The 13,896-nt window shown below is 42.2% G+C and overlaps 5 non-coding genes across 5 annotated transcripts; 3 read left to right on the forward strand and 2 right to left on the reverse strand.

Moving 5' to 3' along the window:
• The first annotated feature begins 2,823 nt into the window (after window positions 1-2,823).
• On the forward strand, window positions 2,824-2,937 carry LOC140317360 (U5 spliceosomal RNA). Its single transcript, XR_011917681.1, has one exon. It is a non-coding gene; the product is annotated as a U5 spliceosomal RNA (small nuclear RNA).
• Window positions 2,938-3,245: 308 nt separating this feature from the next.
• Window positions 3,246-3,429, forward strand: LOC140317101 (U2 spliceosomal RNA). The gene has a single exon (XR_011917448.1). It is a non-coding gene; the product is annotated as a U2 spliceosomal RNA (small nuclear RNA).
• A 2,263-nt stretch (window positions 3,430-5,692) lies between these two features.
• On the forward strand, window positions 5,693-5,806 carry LOC140317168 (U5 spliceosomal RNA). Its single transcript, XR_011917505.1, has one exon. It is a non-coding gene; the product is annotated as a U5 spliceosomal RNA (small nuclear RNA).
• A 3,262-nt stretch (window positions 5,807-9,068) lies between these two features.
• On the reverse strand, window positions 9,069-9,252 carry LOC140317120 (U2 spliceosomal RNA). The gene has a single exon (XR_011917465.1). It is a non-coding gene; the product is annotated as a U2 spliceosomal RNA (small nuclear RNA).
• Window positions 9,253-9,559: 307 nt separating this feature from the next.
• LOC140317191 (U5 spliceosomal RNA) lies at window positions 9,560-9,673 on the reverse strand. Its single transcript, XR_011917526.1, has one exon. It is a non-coding gene; the product is annotated as a U5 spliceosomal RNA (small nuclear RNA).
• Between the last annotated feature and the right edge of the window lie 4,223 nt (window positions 9,674-13,896).

Raw genomic sequence — 13,896 nt, forward strand, 5'->3', positions numbered from 1 at the left:
TTTTTACCAACTATGGTCGGACATTCACACCGTCTTACAGCGGAACACCTCTGCTCCCGCTTTTGATGGTGTATAGTCGGGATTTCTCACCCTTTTTCATCAGCTTTTTGCAAATTATTCTCTGACATTCACACCTACTTGCAGTCGAACAGCTCTGCTCCCGCTTTTGATTATGTTTGGTTAGATATTCGAACCTTTTCTTAACTGCTTTTTTACAAACCTTGGTCGGACGTTCACACCTTCTTGCAGCCGAACAACTCCGCTCCCTCTTTTGATTGTGTACAGTCGGGTATTTTAACCTTTTCTTACCCGCTTTTTACCAACTATGATCGGACATTCACACCGTCTTACAGCGGAACACCTCCGCTCCCTCTTTTGATGGTGTATGTTCGGGCATTCGAACCTTTTCTTACCCGCTTTTTACAAACTATGGTCAGACATTCACACCTTCTTGCAGCCGAACACTTCCGCTCTACCTTTTAGTGTTCTATGGGGTATTCACACCTTTTTTTTCACCGCATTTTATAGATTATGGTTGTAAATTCTCACCCACTCTTATCCGAAGACCTCTCCTCCTGCTTTGGTTAATATATAGTCGGGCATTCGAACCTTTTCTTACCCGCTTTTTACAAATTATGGTCGAACATTCACACCTACTTGCAGCCGAACACCTCCGCTCCCGCTTTTGATGGTGTATAGTCGGGCTTTCGAGCCTTTTCTTCCCCGGTTTTTACAAATTATGGTTGGACATTCAGACCTTGCAGCCGAAAACCTCCGCTCCCTCTTTTGATCATACATTGTCAGGCATTCGCACCTACTTGCAGCCGAATACTTCCGCTCCACCTTTTAGTGATGTATGGTTGGCATTTGCACCTTTTCTTACCCTTTCTTACCCTACTGATTGCTTAAGATTAAGTTGTTTTTTCTCAAACTACAACATTTTTTTAATTGTTGAAACTTGATTTGAAGTGGATAAATAAGGAGGACAAACAGTTTTGAGTCAGGCTGATAGAAGGAATTAATTTTATAGCAAAATCTGTATTTCGTCATATGTCGAGAGATGCTTATTGCTGAAGAAGTACAAAGTACAACGTTGTTTATCGTTGAAACTTGATTAGACATGAATAAATATGAAGGACAAAGCAGTCTTAACTTGGTTAGAGTTAAGGTTTTATAGGAGAATCCGAATTCGTGCATAACTCGTAAAATAGAGCTTATTTTCGGATTCCTGAAGAATGAGTCTGGTTCTTTCTCATAATACAAAGTTTGTTGTTTATTGTTGAAACTTCATCAGAAGTGAAGAAATAAATGAATGCCTATCAACAAATGTGGGATCTAAACTCTAGTGCTTCCTCTAAAATAATTTCCTTTCTCAATTCAGAAATGTGTGTGTGTAAGTTACAACACCCGTGACACCAAAACGGCTTTCTTTTCTCTCTTTTCTCTACACTCTGCACTGTGAGAACACACACCAAATCAGAAAGGCTTTTTTCTCTCTTTTCTACATTATGGACTGTGGGGACACAAAACCGATCTCTCTTTTTTTTTTTGATTGTGTGCCAGGGCGTTGTCTCACGTATTAGATTATGCTTACGATACGAATGGGTTTATCAGTCACATCAGAATCCATACATACTGATCCTCCCGTAATAAAATGGTCGGATCTTATCAAACACACTTTGTTTCTTGTGACAATCAAGTCAGCGAAACAGCGTATACACGTCAAGACACTGAATCAAGTTTGCCACAAGAACTCATAAGTTTGGCAGTATTGCTCTGCCGTCAGCAATCATACACCCATTTTATTTTCGTGAGACATGTGCAGGCACCTGTTCATCTACTGTTCTATCACTATGAATTAGTTTATCTATTATCAATAAGGATACTTCTACAACTACTATCAAAGTATGTCCAGACTTCTTATGTTGTCAGTTGCTATATATGAATAAGTGGGTAGCTACTGACAAGCATTAAGCATGTCACACAGCCCAAACATATAACATTTCAGGACACACCACACAGTTAACAACCACCGTGAAGTGTCAAAGCCCAAACATGTAACATTCAACAGGACACTTACACAAGACATTCTAATCAAACAGTCAGACAACATACAAGAACATATACCCCAGCCGGCATTGCTCCCTGCCTATTTTCCTACAGCTCACTATGTGTGCGCACACCTTTATTCACAAACTCTTCAACTTATACTCTTTTACCAAAGCTGCTACAGCTCGATTGGCCGAATACCCTTAGATCCTATTTCGGTGAATTTGACATCTGCCTTACATGTAACAGATTAGCGGTTTAGCAGTTTTAATTTAGTTTGAGTGAAGGAATTCATTTTATAGCAAAATCCGAAATCGTGAAGAACTCATGAAAGTAAGCTTATTCTCGGATTCCTGAAACTTTAGATTTGCTCTTTCTTTTACTGCAAAGTACAACGTTGTTTTTTTTTTTGTTTAAATCTTTCTAGACATGGTAAATATGAAGGACAAAGCAGTTTTAACATAGTTTGAGTGAAGGAATTCATTTTATAGATAAAATCCCAAGAGTCTGCTGAGAAAAGAGAGTGAATGCGAAGTAGACTTTAACACGGCTCTGGGAGCGAGCCGAGTGTGGGCTAACCGGGAGAATTGCTTGAAAGAAACGCGACACCGAATGAGCGGTCAGAACAAAGCCTCAATACGGTGTTCCCGTGGTGTTTTTGTTGCTGCCTTGTCGATTGCACAGGGGCAAGCGTTTCAACCAAGCAACGCTCACCATGGGGAAGGTGGCTATGGCAACTAGCCTGATGCCCTGCTCCCGCAGTGACGGATAATCGTACTCTGGTTTCTCTTCATAACATACAAGTCTTTCGCCTTTTACTAAAGACTTTCGTGGAGAGCAGCACTAATGAGTTGTTTCTATTTTTGGCAGGCTTTACCTTTGCGGGTGAAGCCCTTTCTGTCTGTGCAAAAGAAATCTTGTTACTGTGCAGAGTGACTTCTCTGAGTAGAGTCGCCTTACTTGTTGCGATTTTGCCGATGTTCGAAGCTGGAGTGCAAAGTTGTTGCTTGAATGGTGCTTGCTGGAGCATGCGGGAGTGCAAAGTTATACCATTTAAAAGGGCTGAAGAGTGCTCAGTGCAGCGGGTGGGCGGAGGTGCAACGTGACACTCTGGCCACCTATGGCCATAAAAAGAACACTGCTACAAGTGCGCATTGTGCCAGCAAGGGCCCTCGGACCTGAAACAGTGGACAGTTATCGCTTCTCGGCCTTTTGGCTAAGATCAAGTGTAGTATCTGTTCTTATCAGTTTAATGTGTCCTCTATACGAGGACTACATATTAAATGGATTTTTAAGAATAGGAGTTGAAAAAGAAGCTTGCTCCGTTCACTCCAAGCATCGACCCAGTACTGCAGTGCCGCTGGGAACGGTGCGCTCTTCTCTGCTCTTGTGAAAAAGCAAACAGCGGTGCAGGATGGAAGTTTCAGGGAGCCCAAGATGAAACTTTCTTTTAATCTGCTGAGAAAAGAGAGTGAATGCGAAGTAGACTTTAACACAGCTCTGGAAGCGAGCCGAGTGTGGGCTAACCGGGAGAATTGCTTGAAAGAAACGCGACACCGAATGAGTGGTCAGAACAAAGCCTCAATACGGTGTTCCCGTGGTGTTTGTGGCTGCCTTGTCTTTTGCACAGAGTAAAAGACAAGGCAGCCATCGAATAGGGCCCGATTGTTCCTACTTGGTCAGCCGAGGAGCAAGGGGGGGGAGCAAGCGTCTCAACCAAGCAAATCTCACCAAGTAGGAACAATCGGGCCCTATTCGATTGCTGCAACACCTGAAAGAGATATTGATGCGAGACCCGATCAAAAGCTTTTTCAAAGTCTAAATTTAAGATGACAAGCCGGGTGTTTCTGTCTCTAGCGTAATCAATGATGTCTCGAATCAGTACGAGGCTGTCGGTGAGTTGTCTCTCTGAGATGGCACAAGCCTGGTCTGGGTGAATTACCTCCTCTAAAACAGAGGACATCCGTGTCGTTAAAACCTTGCTAAAAAGTTTACAGTCAAAGTTTAAAAGTGTGATGGGCCTCCAATTCTTTAGGTCAGTCTTATCATTTTTATCAGAAGTGAAGAAATAAATGAATGCCTATCAACAAATGTTGGATCTAAACTCTAGTGCTTCCTCTAAAATAATTTCCTTTCTCAATTTAGAAATGTGTGTGTGTAAGTCACAACACCCGTGACACCAAAACGGCTTTCTTTTCTCTACACTCTGCACTGTGAGCACACACACCAAATCAGAAAGGCTTTTTTCTCTCTTTTCTACATTATGGACTGTGGGGACACCAAACCGCTCTCTCTTTTTTTTTTTATCGTGTGCCAGGGCGTTGTCTCACGTATTAGATTGTGCTTAAGATACGAATGGGTTTTATCAGTCACATCAGAATGCATACATACTGATCCTCCCGTAATAAAATGGTCGGATCTTATCAAACACACTTTGTTTCTTGTGACAATCAAGTCAGCGAAACAGCGTATACACGTCAAGACACTGAATCAAGTTTGCCACAAGAACTCATAAGTTTGGCAGTATTGCTCTGCCGTCAGCAATCATACATCAATTTTATTTTCGTGAGACATGTGCAGGCACCTGTTCATCTACTGTTCTATCACTATGAATTAGTGATCTATTATCAATAAGGATACATCTACAACTACTATCAAAGTATGTCCGGACTTCTTATGTTGTCAGTTGCTATATATGAATAAGTGGGTAGCTACAGACAAGCATTAAGCATGTCACACAGCCCAAACATATAACATTTCAGGACACACCACACAGTTAACAACCACAGTGAAGCGTGTCAAAGCCCAAACATGTAACATTCAACAGGACACTTACACAACACATTCAAATCAAACAGTCAGACAACATACAAGAACATATACCCCAGCCGGCATTGCTCCCTGCCTATTTTCGTACAGCACACTATGTGTGCGCACACCTTTATTCACAAACTCTTCAACTTATACTCTTTTACCGAAGCTGCTACAGCTCGATTGGCCGAATACCCTTTGATCCTATTTCGGTGAATTTGACATCTGCCTTACATATAACAGATTAGCGGTTTAGCAGTTTTAATTTAGTTTGAGTGAAGGAATTCATTTTATAGCAAAATCCGAAATCGTGAAGAACTCATGAAAGTAAGCTTATTCTCGGATTCCTGAAACTTTAGATTTGCTCTTTCTTTTACTGCAAAGTACAACGTTGTTTTTTTTTGTTTAAATCTTTCTAGACATGGTAAATATTAAGGACAAAGCAGTTTTCACATAGTTTGAGTGAAGGAATTCATTTTATAGATAAAATCCCAAGAGTCTGCTGAGAAAAGAGAGTGAATGCGAAGTAGACTTTAACACGGCTATGGGAGCGAGCCGAGTGTGGGCTAACCGGGAGAATTGCTTGAAAGAAACGCGACACCGAATGAGCTTCAGAACAAAGCCTCAATACGGGATTCTCGTGGTGTTTTTGTTGGTGAGCTTTGGTGTCTTGTGCACAGAGTAAAAGACAAGGCAGCCATCGAATAGGGCCCGATTGTTCCTAGTTGGTCAGCCGAGGAGCAAGGGGGGGGGGGAGCAAGCGTCTCAACCAAGCAAAGCTCACCATGGGGAAGGTGGCTATGCCAACTAGCCTGATGCCCTACTCCCGCAGTGACTCTGGTTTCTCTTCATAACGTACAAGTCTTTCGCCTTTTACTAAAGACTTCCGTGGAGAGCAGCACTAATGAGTTGTTTCTATTTTTGGCAGGCTTTACCTTTGCGGGTGAAGCCCTTTCTGTCTGTGCAAAAGAAATCTTGTTACTGTGCAGAGTGACTTCTCTGAGTAGAGTCGCCTTACTTGTTGCGACTGTGCCGATGTTCGAAGCTGGAGTGCAAAGTTGTTGCTTGAATGGTGCTTGCTGGAGCGTGCGGGAGTGCAAAGTTATACCATTTAAAAGGGCTGAAGAGTGCTCAGTGCAGCGGGTGGGCGACACTCTGGCCACCTTGAAAACCGAGGTTACATCCACTACCAGGGGCAGCCCAAGTTCTGCCGCAAGTGTGGTGAGCATGGGCACCTGGTTGAGGCTTGTACCAAGGTGTTATGTGGGAAGAGCAGAGAAATTGGGCAAACTTTTGGAGAGTGTCCAAATGGCAGGAAATGTAATCTCTGTGGAGAATTAAATCACCTCTTCAGAGATTGCCCTAAATCTTTTGCCAACAAATTAAAGACGGTAAAGCCACAGTCAAGCCAACAAAGAGAAGGACCAAAGGTGGCAGTTGGTGAACAAAGTGAAGAGGTTGACCCAATAAATTCAAACTTCCCGCCAAAAGCTTGGATTGGAAGTGAGGAGCAAAAAGGGGAGGGGCCTGTAGAGGCCTCACCACTCAGTGTTGAAGTCTGTGAGAATTCACAGGCAGAGGGTGGAGCTACGCTAAATGAGGAGGAAGAGCAGACAGGTGAGTCTAGTGAAGATACTCACCTCCCCGAAGGTCAACAGCCGAAGAGGACGGCATCTGAGCCTCTGATTCCCCAGTGGTATCAGAGAAGAGGGGAAGGGTTAGGTCCCTTTCAGACAGTTCTTCAGTGGAAGAACCTAGAGTCTTCCCCTCCGACTCACCAAATGAGGTCTCCTTTTTAACTTCAGCTCTGCAATCAACCCCCAGGGACTCAAAGTTAAATGCAACATTGCGTCAGAGGCCAACACCGAGAGTCCGAAAAGGAAATATAGATCACCCTACTCACTTTTCACCTAAAGAAATGAAGGAAGAGCTAGTTTCCCAAGAAATAACCTGTGTGTAATTTGTTTTGATAACTTAGAAAAACGAAAATGACATACCTACTTTCCTTTATGCTTTTAATGGTTCTCACCTTCTCAACACTAAATGTGAGAAGTGTGAAATCAAAGACAAGAGCCCAGAGTATTTTATCCTTCTTAGACTCCATAAAATCAGATGTGTTTTTAATACAAGAATGTGGACTACCTTTTTTAAAAAACCATAGACAATGGGAGGAAATGTGGCCCCATTTATCGATATGGAGTGGCTCAAATCAAAATAAAAATGATGGTGTGGCCATTCTAATTAAAAATCCGCATGTTCTGGTGAAAGGTAGCACAGTGGTGAGAGACGGACGGGCACTTTTAGCACACTTGAATTTTATGGGGCAAGACTTTAACCTCTTAAATATTTATGGTTTCAATGGAAAAAATGAAAGGTATGACCTTTTAGAAGATATACAGCTTTACATGCTAGGGCAAGTACCTTTAGTTGTAGGAGGGGATTTTAACTGTATCTTGAGCAGGAAAGATAGAAAAAGAGCAGAGGTAGATTTTAAAGTGGATAAGACTTCGATTTTACTTCAGGGCATATGCAGGGATTTTAAGCTTACTGACTGTTTTAAAACCATGCATCCCAGAGAGGAGGGCTTCACCTGGTTTAGTCATGATGGCACCAGAGCCTCTCGCATTGATTATTTCTTTACTAGAGATTGCCCACCCACTGATGTTAGATTAACCCCTGTTTTCTTTTCAGACCACCTTATGCTCTCCTGCACCCTTTCACCCCCTTCTGGTGTGACGGTAGGAAGTGGTCTGTGGAAACTCAACTGTTCCCTGTTGGAGGATGAAATCATAGTCAGTCAGTACAGGGAATGTTATAAAGAGTGGCAGACCCTTCAAGACCTCTACGAAACACATGCACAATGGTGGGAAATGGTGAAGGAAACGACCCAGACTTTTTTTAAACAGCAAGGTAAACGTAAAAAAAGGAAAGAGAATAGATGTATGATGGGACTACATAAACGCTTACAGCGCTACTTTAAACTAAATCAGTGTGGCATAGACTTTAAAGAAGAAATCAAAGATGTCAAAAAGGAAATGTCAGTTTTAGCAGAAATAAAGAGTAAAGGAATTTTTGTAAGAAGCAGGGAGCAGGAAATTGAGGAAGGTGAAAAAGAAAGAAAGTTATAAATAAAAAGGAGTGTATTCAAAATCTAAAAAGAGAAGATGGGTTTTTAACAAAATCCACACAAGAGATGATTGAAACTGTACATACCTTTTATAGTAACATGTACAAAGAGAAACCAGTGCACTTGGAAACATCGGCAGAAATCTTAAAATTCGTTGACAAAACCGTAAAAGAGAATGCACACTTGACACAGAATTTTACTGCTTTAGAGTTAAAAAAATGCCTAACAGGTTTTAAGAGAAGTCGAGCTCCGGGTTTAGACGGGCTTCCTGCAGAATTCTATCTGACCTATTGGGACCTTTTATCATCAGACATTTTAGATGTTTTTAAAGATTTTGAAAAACTCGACCGACTGCCTGACAGTTTTAGAGTGGGAATAGTGACTCTACTTTATAAAAAAAATGATAAGACTGACCTAAAGAATTGGAGGCCCATCACACTTTTAAACTTTGACTGTAAACTTTTTAGCAAGGTTTTAGCGACATGGATGTCCTCTGTTTTAGAGGAGGTAATTCACCCAGACCAAGCTTGTGCCATCTCAGGGAGACAACTCACCGACAGCCTCGTACTGATTCGAGACATCATTGATTACGCTAGAGACAGAAACACCCGGCTTGTCATCTTAAATTTAGACTTTGAAAAAGCATTTGATCGGGTCTCGCATCAATATCTCTTTCAGGTGTTGCAGCCATCGAAAAGGGCCCGATTGTTCCTACTTGGTGAGCTTTGCTTGGTTGAGACGCTTGCCCCCCCCCCCCCCCCCCCCCCCCCCCCCTGCTCCTCGGCTGACCAAGTAGAAACAATCTATTCGATGGCTGCCTTGTCTTTTACTCTGTGCAAAAGACAAGGCAGCCACAAACACCACGGGAACACCGTATTGAGGCTTTGTTCTGACCACTCATTCAGTGTCGCGTTTCTTTCAAGCAATTCTCCCGGTTAGCCCGCACTCGGCTCGCTCCCAGAGCCGTGTTAAAGTCCACTTCGCATTCACTCTCTTTTCTCAGCAGATTAAAAGAAAGTTTCATCTTGGGCTCCCTGAAACTTCCATCCTGCACCACTGTTTGCTTTTTCACAAGAGCAGAGGAGAGCGCACCGTTCCCAGCGGCACTGCAGTACCGGGTCGAGGCTTGGAGTGAACGGAGCAAGCTTCTTTTTCAACTCCTATTCTTAAAAATCCATTTAATATGTTGTCCTCGTATAGAGGACATATTAAACTGATAAGAACAGATACTACACTTGATCTTAGCCAAAAGGCCGAGAAGCGATAACTGTCCACTGTTTCAGGTCCGAGGGCCCTTGCTGGCACAATGCGCACTTGTAGCAGTGTTCTTTTTATGGCCATAGGTGGCCAGAGTGTCACGTTGCACCTCCGCCCACCCGCTGCACTGAGCACTCTTCAGCCCTTTTAAATGGTATAACTTTGCACTCCCGCATGCTCCAGCAAGCACCATTCAAGCAACAACTTTGCATCCAGCTTCGAACATCGGCACAGTCGCAACAAGTAAGGCGACTCTACTCAGAGAAGTCACTCTGCAAAGTAGCAAGATTTCTTTTGCACAGACAGAAAGGGCTTCACCCGCAAAGGTAAAGCCTGCCAAAAATAGAAACAACTCATTAGTGCTGCTCTCCACGGAAGTCTTTAGTAAAAGGCGAAAGACTTGTATGTTATGAAGAGAAACCAGAGTACGATTATCCATCACTGCGGGAGCAGGGCATCAGGCTAGTTGGTATAGCCACCTTCCCCATGGTGAGCTTTGCTTGGTTGAGACGCTTGCTCCCCCCCCCCTTGCTCCTCGGCTGACCAAGTAGGAACAATCGGGCCCTATTCGATGGCTGCCTTGTCTTTTACTCTATGCAAAAGACAAGGCAGCAACAAAAACACCACGAGAATCCCGTATTGAGGCTTTGTTCTGACCGCTCATTCGGTGTCGCGTTTCTTTCAAGCAATTCTCCCGGTTAGCCGACACTCGGCTCGCTCCCATAGCCGTGTTAAAGTCTACTTCGCATTCACTCTCTTTTCTCTGCAGACTCTTGGGATTTTATCTATAAAATGAATTCCTTCACTCAAACTATGTTAAAACTGCTTTGTCGTTCATATTTACCATGTCTAGAAAGATTTAAACAAAAAAAACAACGTTGTACTTTGCAGTAAAAGAAAGAGCAAATCTAAAGTTTCAGGAATCCGAGAATAAGCTTACTTTCATGAGTGCTTCACGATTTCGGATTTTGCTATAAAATTAATTCCTTCACTCAAACTAAATTAAAACTGCTAAACCGCTAATCTGTTACATGTAAGGCAGATGTCAAATTCACCGAAATAGGATCTAAGGGTATTCGGCCAATCAAGCTGTAGCAGCTTTGGTAAAAGAGTATAAGTTGAAGAGTTTGTGAATAAAGGTGTGCGCATACATAGTGAGCTGTAGGAAAATAGGCAGGGAGCAATGCCGGCTGGGGTATATGTTCTTGTATGTTGTCTGACTGTTTGATTTGAATGTGTTGTGTAAGTGTCCTGTTGAATGATTGGGCTTTGACACTTCACTGTGGTTGTTAACTGTGTGGTGTGTCCTGAAATGTTATATGTTTGGGCTGTGTGACATGCTTAATGCTTGTCAGTAGCTACCCACTTATTCATATATAGCAACTGACAACATAAGAAGTCTGGACATACTTTGATAGTAGTTGTAGAAGTATCCTTATTGATAATAGATAAACTAATTCATAGTGATAGAACAGTAGATGAACAGGTGCCTGCACGTCTCACGAAAATAAAATGGGTGTATGATTGCTGACGGCAGAGCAATACTGCCAAACTTATGAGTTCTTGTGGCAAACTTGATTCAGTGTCTTGACGTGTATACGCTGTTTCGCTGACTTGATTGTCACAAGAAACAAAGTGTGTTTGATAATATCCGACCATTTTATTACGGGAGGATCAGTATGTATGGATTCTGATGTGACTGATAAACCCATTCGTATCTTAAGCATAATCTAATACGTGAGACAACGCCCTGGCACACAATCAAAAAAAAAAAGAGAGAGCGGTTTTGTGTCCCCACAGTCCATAATGTAGAAAAGAGAGAAAAAAGCCTTTCTGATTTGGTGTGTGTGCTCATAGTGCAGAGTGTAGAGAAAAGAGAGAAAAGAAAGCCGTTTTGGTGTCACGGGTGTTGTGACTTACACACACACATTTCTGAATTGAGAAAAGAAATTATTTTAGAGGAAGCAGTAGAGTTTAGATCCCACATTTGTTGATAGGCATTCATTTATTTCTTCACTTCTGATGAAGTTTCAACAATAAACAACAAACTTTGTATTATGAGAAAGAACCAGACTCATTCTTCAGGAATCCGAAAATAAGCACGAATTCGGATTCTCCTATAAAACGAATTCATTAACTCAAACCAAGTTAAGACTGCCTTGTCCTTCATATTTATTCATGTCTAATCAAGTTTCAACGATAAACAACGTTGTACTTTGTAGAATGAGAAAGAACTTCTTCAGCAATAAGCATCTCTCGACATATGACGAAGTACAGATTTTGCTAGAAAATTAATTCCTTCTATCAGCCTGACTTAAAACTGTTTGTCCTCCTTATTTATCCACTTCAAATCAAGTTTCAACAAATAAAAAGATGTTGTAGTTTGAGAAAGTACAACTTAATCTTCAGCAATCAGTATAAAAAGAGGTGCAAATGCCAACCATACATACCTAAAAGGTGGAGCGGAAGTATTCAGCTACAAGTAGGTGTGAATGTTCGACTATAATTTGTAAAAAGCGGGTAAGAAAAGGTTCGAATGCCCGACTATATATTAACAAAAGCGGGAGGAGAGGTCTTCGGATGAGAGTGGGTGAGAATTTCCAACCATAATCTATAAAATACGGTGAAAAAAAATATGTGAATGCCTCATAGAACACTAAAAGCGGAAGTGTTCGGCTGCAAGAAGGTGTGAATGTCCGACTATATTTGGTGAAAAGCAGGTGAAGCAAGGTCTGAATGCCCAACCTTACATCATCAAAAGCGAGATCAGAGGTGTTTGGCTGCAAGAAGGCCATAGTTTTCCAAAAGCGGGTAAGGTGCGAATGTCCGACTAAATATCAACAAAATTTTGGGCGGAGGTCTTCGGATGCAAGTGGGTGTGAATATTCCACCATACAAGTATGGTGGAGAGGAAGCTGTGAATAGCCGACCATAGTTTGGAAAAAGCGGGTAAGAAAAGGTTTGAATGCCCGAACATACACCATCAAAAGAGGGAGCGGAGGTGTTCCGCTGTACGAAGGTGTGAATGTCCGACCATAGTTGGTAAAAAGCGGGTAAGAAAAGGTTAAAATACCCGACTGTACACAATCAATAGCGGGAGCGGATGTGTTCGGCTACAAGAAGATGTGAAAGTCCGACCATGGTTTGTAAAAAGCGGGTAAGAAAAGGTGCGAATGTCCGACAATGTATGATCAAAAGAGAGAGCGGAGGTTTTCGGATACAATAAGGTTTGAATGTCCCACCATAGTTTGTAAAAAGCGGGTAAGAAAAGGTTCGAATGCCCGACTATACACCATCAAAAGCGGGAGCAGAGGTGTTCCGCTGTAAGACGGTGTGAATGTCCGACCATAGTTGGTAAAAAGCGGGTAAGAAAAGGTTAAAATACCCGACTGTACACAATCAATAGCGGGAGCGGAGTTGTTCGGCTACAAGAAGGTGTGAAAGTCCGACCATGGTTTGTAAAAAGCGGGTAAGAAAAGGTGCGAATGTCCGACAATGTATGATCAAAAGAGAGAGCGGAGGTTTTCGGATACAAGAAGGTTTGAATGTCCCACCATAGTTGGTAAAAAGCGGGTAAGAAAAGGTTAAAATACCCGACTGTACACAATCAATAGCGGGAGTGGAGTTGTTCGGCTACAAGAAGGTGTGAAAGTCCGACCATGGTTTGTAAAAACCGGGAAGAAAAGGCTCGAAAGCCCGACTATACACCATCAAAAAGAAGGTTTGAATGTCCATCAATAATTGCTTTAAAACAAGAAAGTAAATTTTCGAATATCAAACCGCACATGATCATAAGCGGGAGAGGAGGTGTTCGGCTGCAAGAAGGTGTGAATGTCCACCCATAATTCATGAAAAATGCGTAAAAAAAAAGGTGCGAATGCCTAACAATACATTATCAAAAGCAGGTGTGAATGTCAGATCATAATTTGTAAAAAGCTGATGAGAAAGGGTGAGAATGCCCGACTATACACCATCAAATGTGGGAGCGGAGGTGTTCGGCTCTGAGTAGGTGTGAATGTCCGACCATAATTGCTGAAGAATGTGTTAGAAAAGGTAAGAATGCTGGACCATACATCATCAAAAGCGGGAGAGGTGGTGTTCGGCTGCAAAAAGGTGTGACTGTTCGACTAAAGTTTGTAAAAAGTGGGTAAGACAAGGTGCGAATGCCTGACAATGTATGATCAAAAGCGGGAGCGGAGGTGTTCAGCTGCAAGAAGGTCTACATGTCCATCAATAATTGCTAGAAAACATGAAAGAAACTTTTCGAAAATCAAACCGCACATGATCATAAGTGGGATAGGAGGTGTTCAGCTGCAAGGTGTGAATGTCCACCCATAATTCCTGAAAAATGGGCAAAAAAAAGGTGTGAATGCCCAACCATACAACATCAAAAGCAGGACTGGAAGTGTTCGGCTACAAGAAAGTGTGAACGTCCAACCAAAATATGTAAAAAGAAGTTAAGAAAAGGTTCGAATATCCAACCAAACATAATCAAAAGCGGGAGCAGAGCTGTTCGACTGCAAGTAGGTGTGAATGTTAGATCATAATTTGCAAAAAGTTGATGAGAAAGGGTGAGAATGCCCGACTATACATCATCAAATGCGGGAGCGGAGTTGTTCGGCTGTGAGTAGGTGTGAATCTCCGACCATAAT

Source organism: Leuresthes tenuis, unplaced genomic scaffold (assembly GCF_036924035.1).
Source record: "Leuresthes tenuis unplaced genomic scaffold, fLeuTen1.0.hap1 SCAF_10, whole genome shotgun sequence".
Lineage (NCBI taxonomy): Eukaryota > Metazoa > Chordata > Actinopteri > Atheriniformes > Atherinopsidae > Leuresthes > Leuresthes tenuis.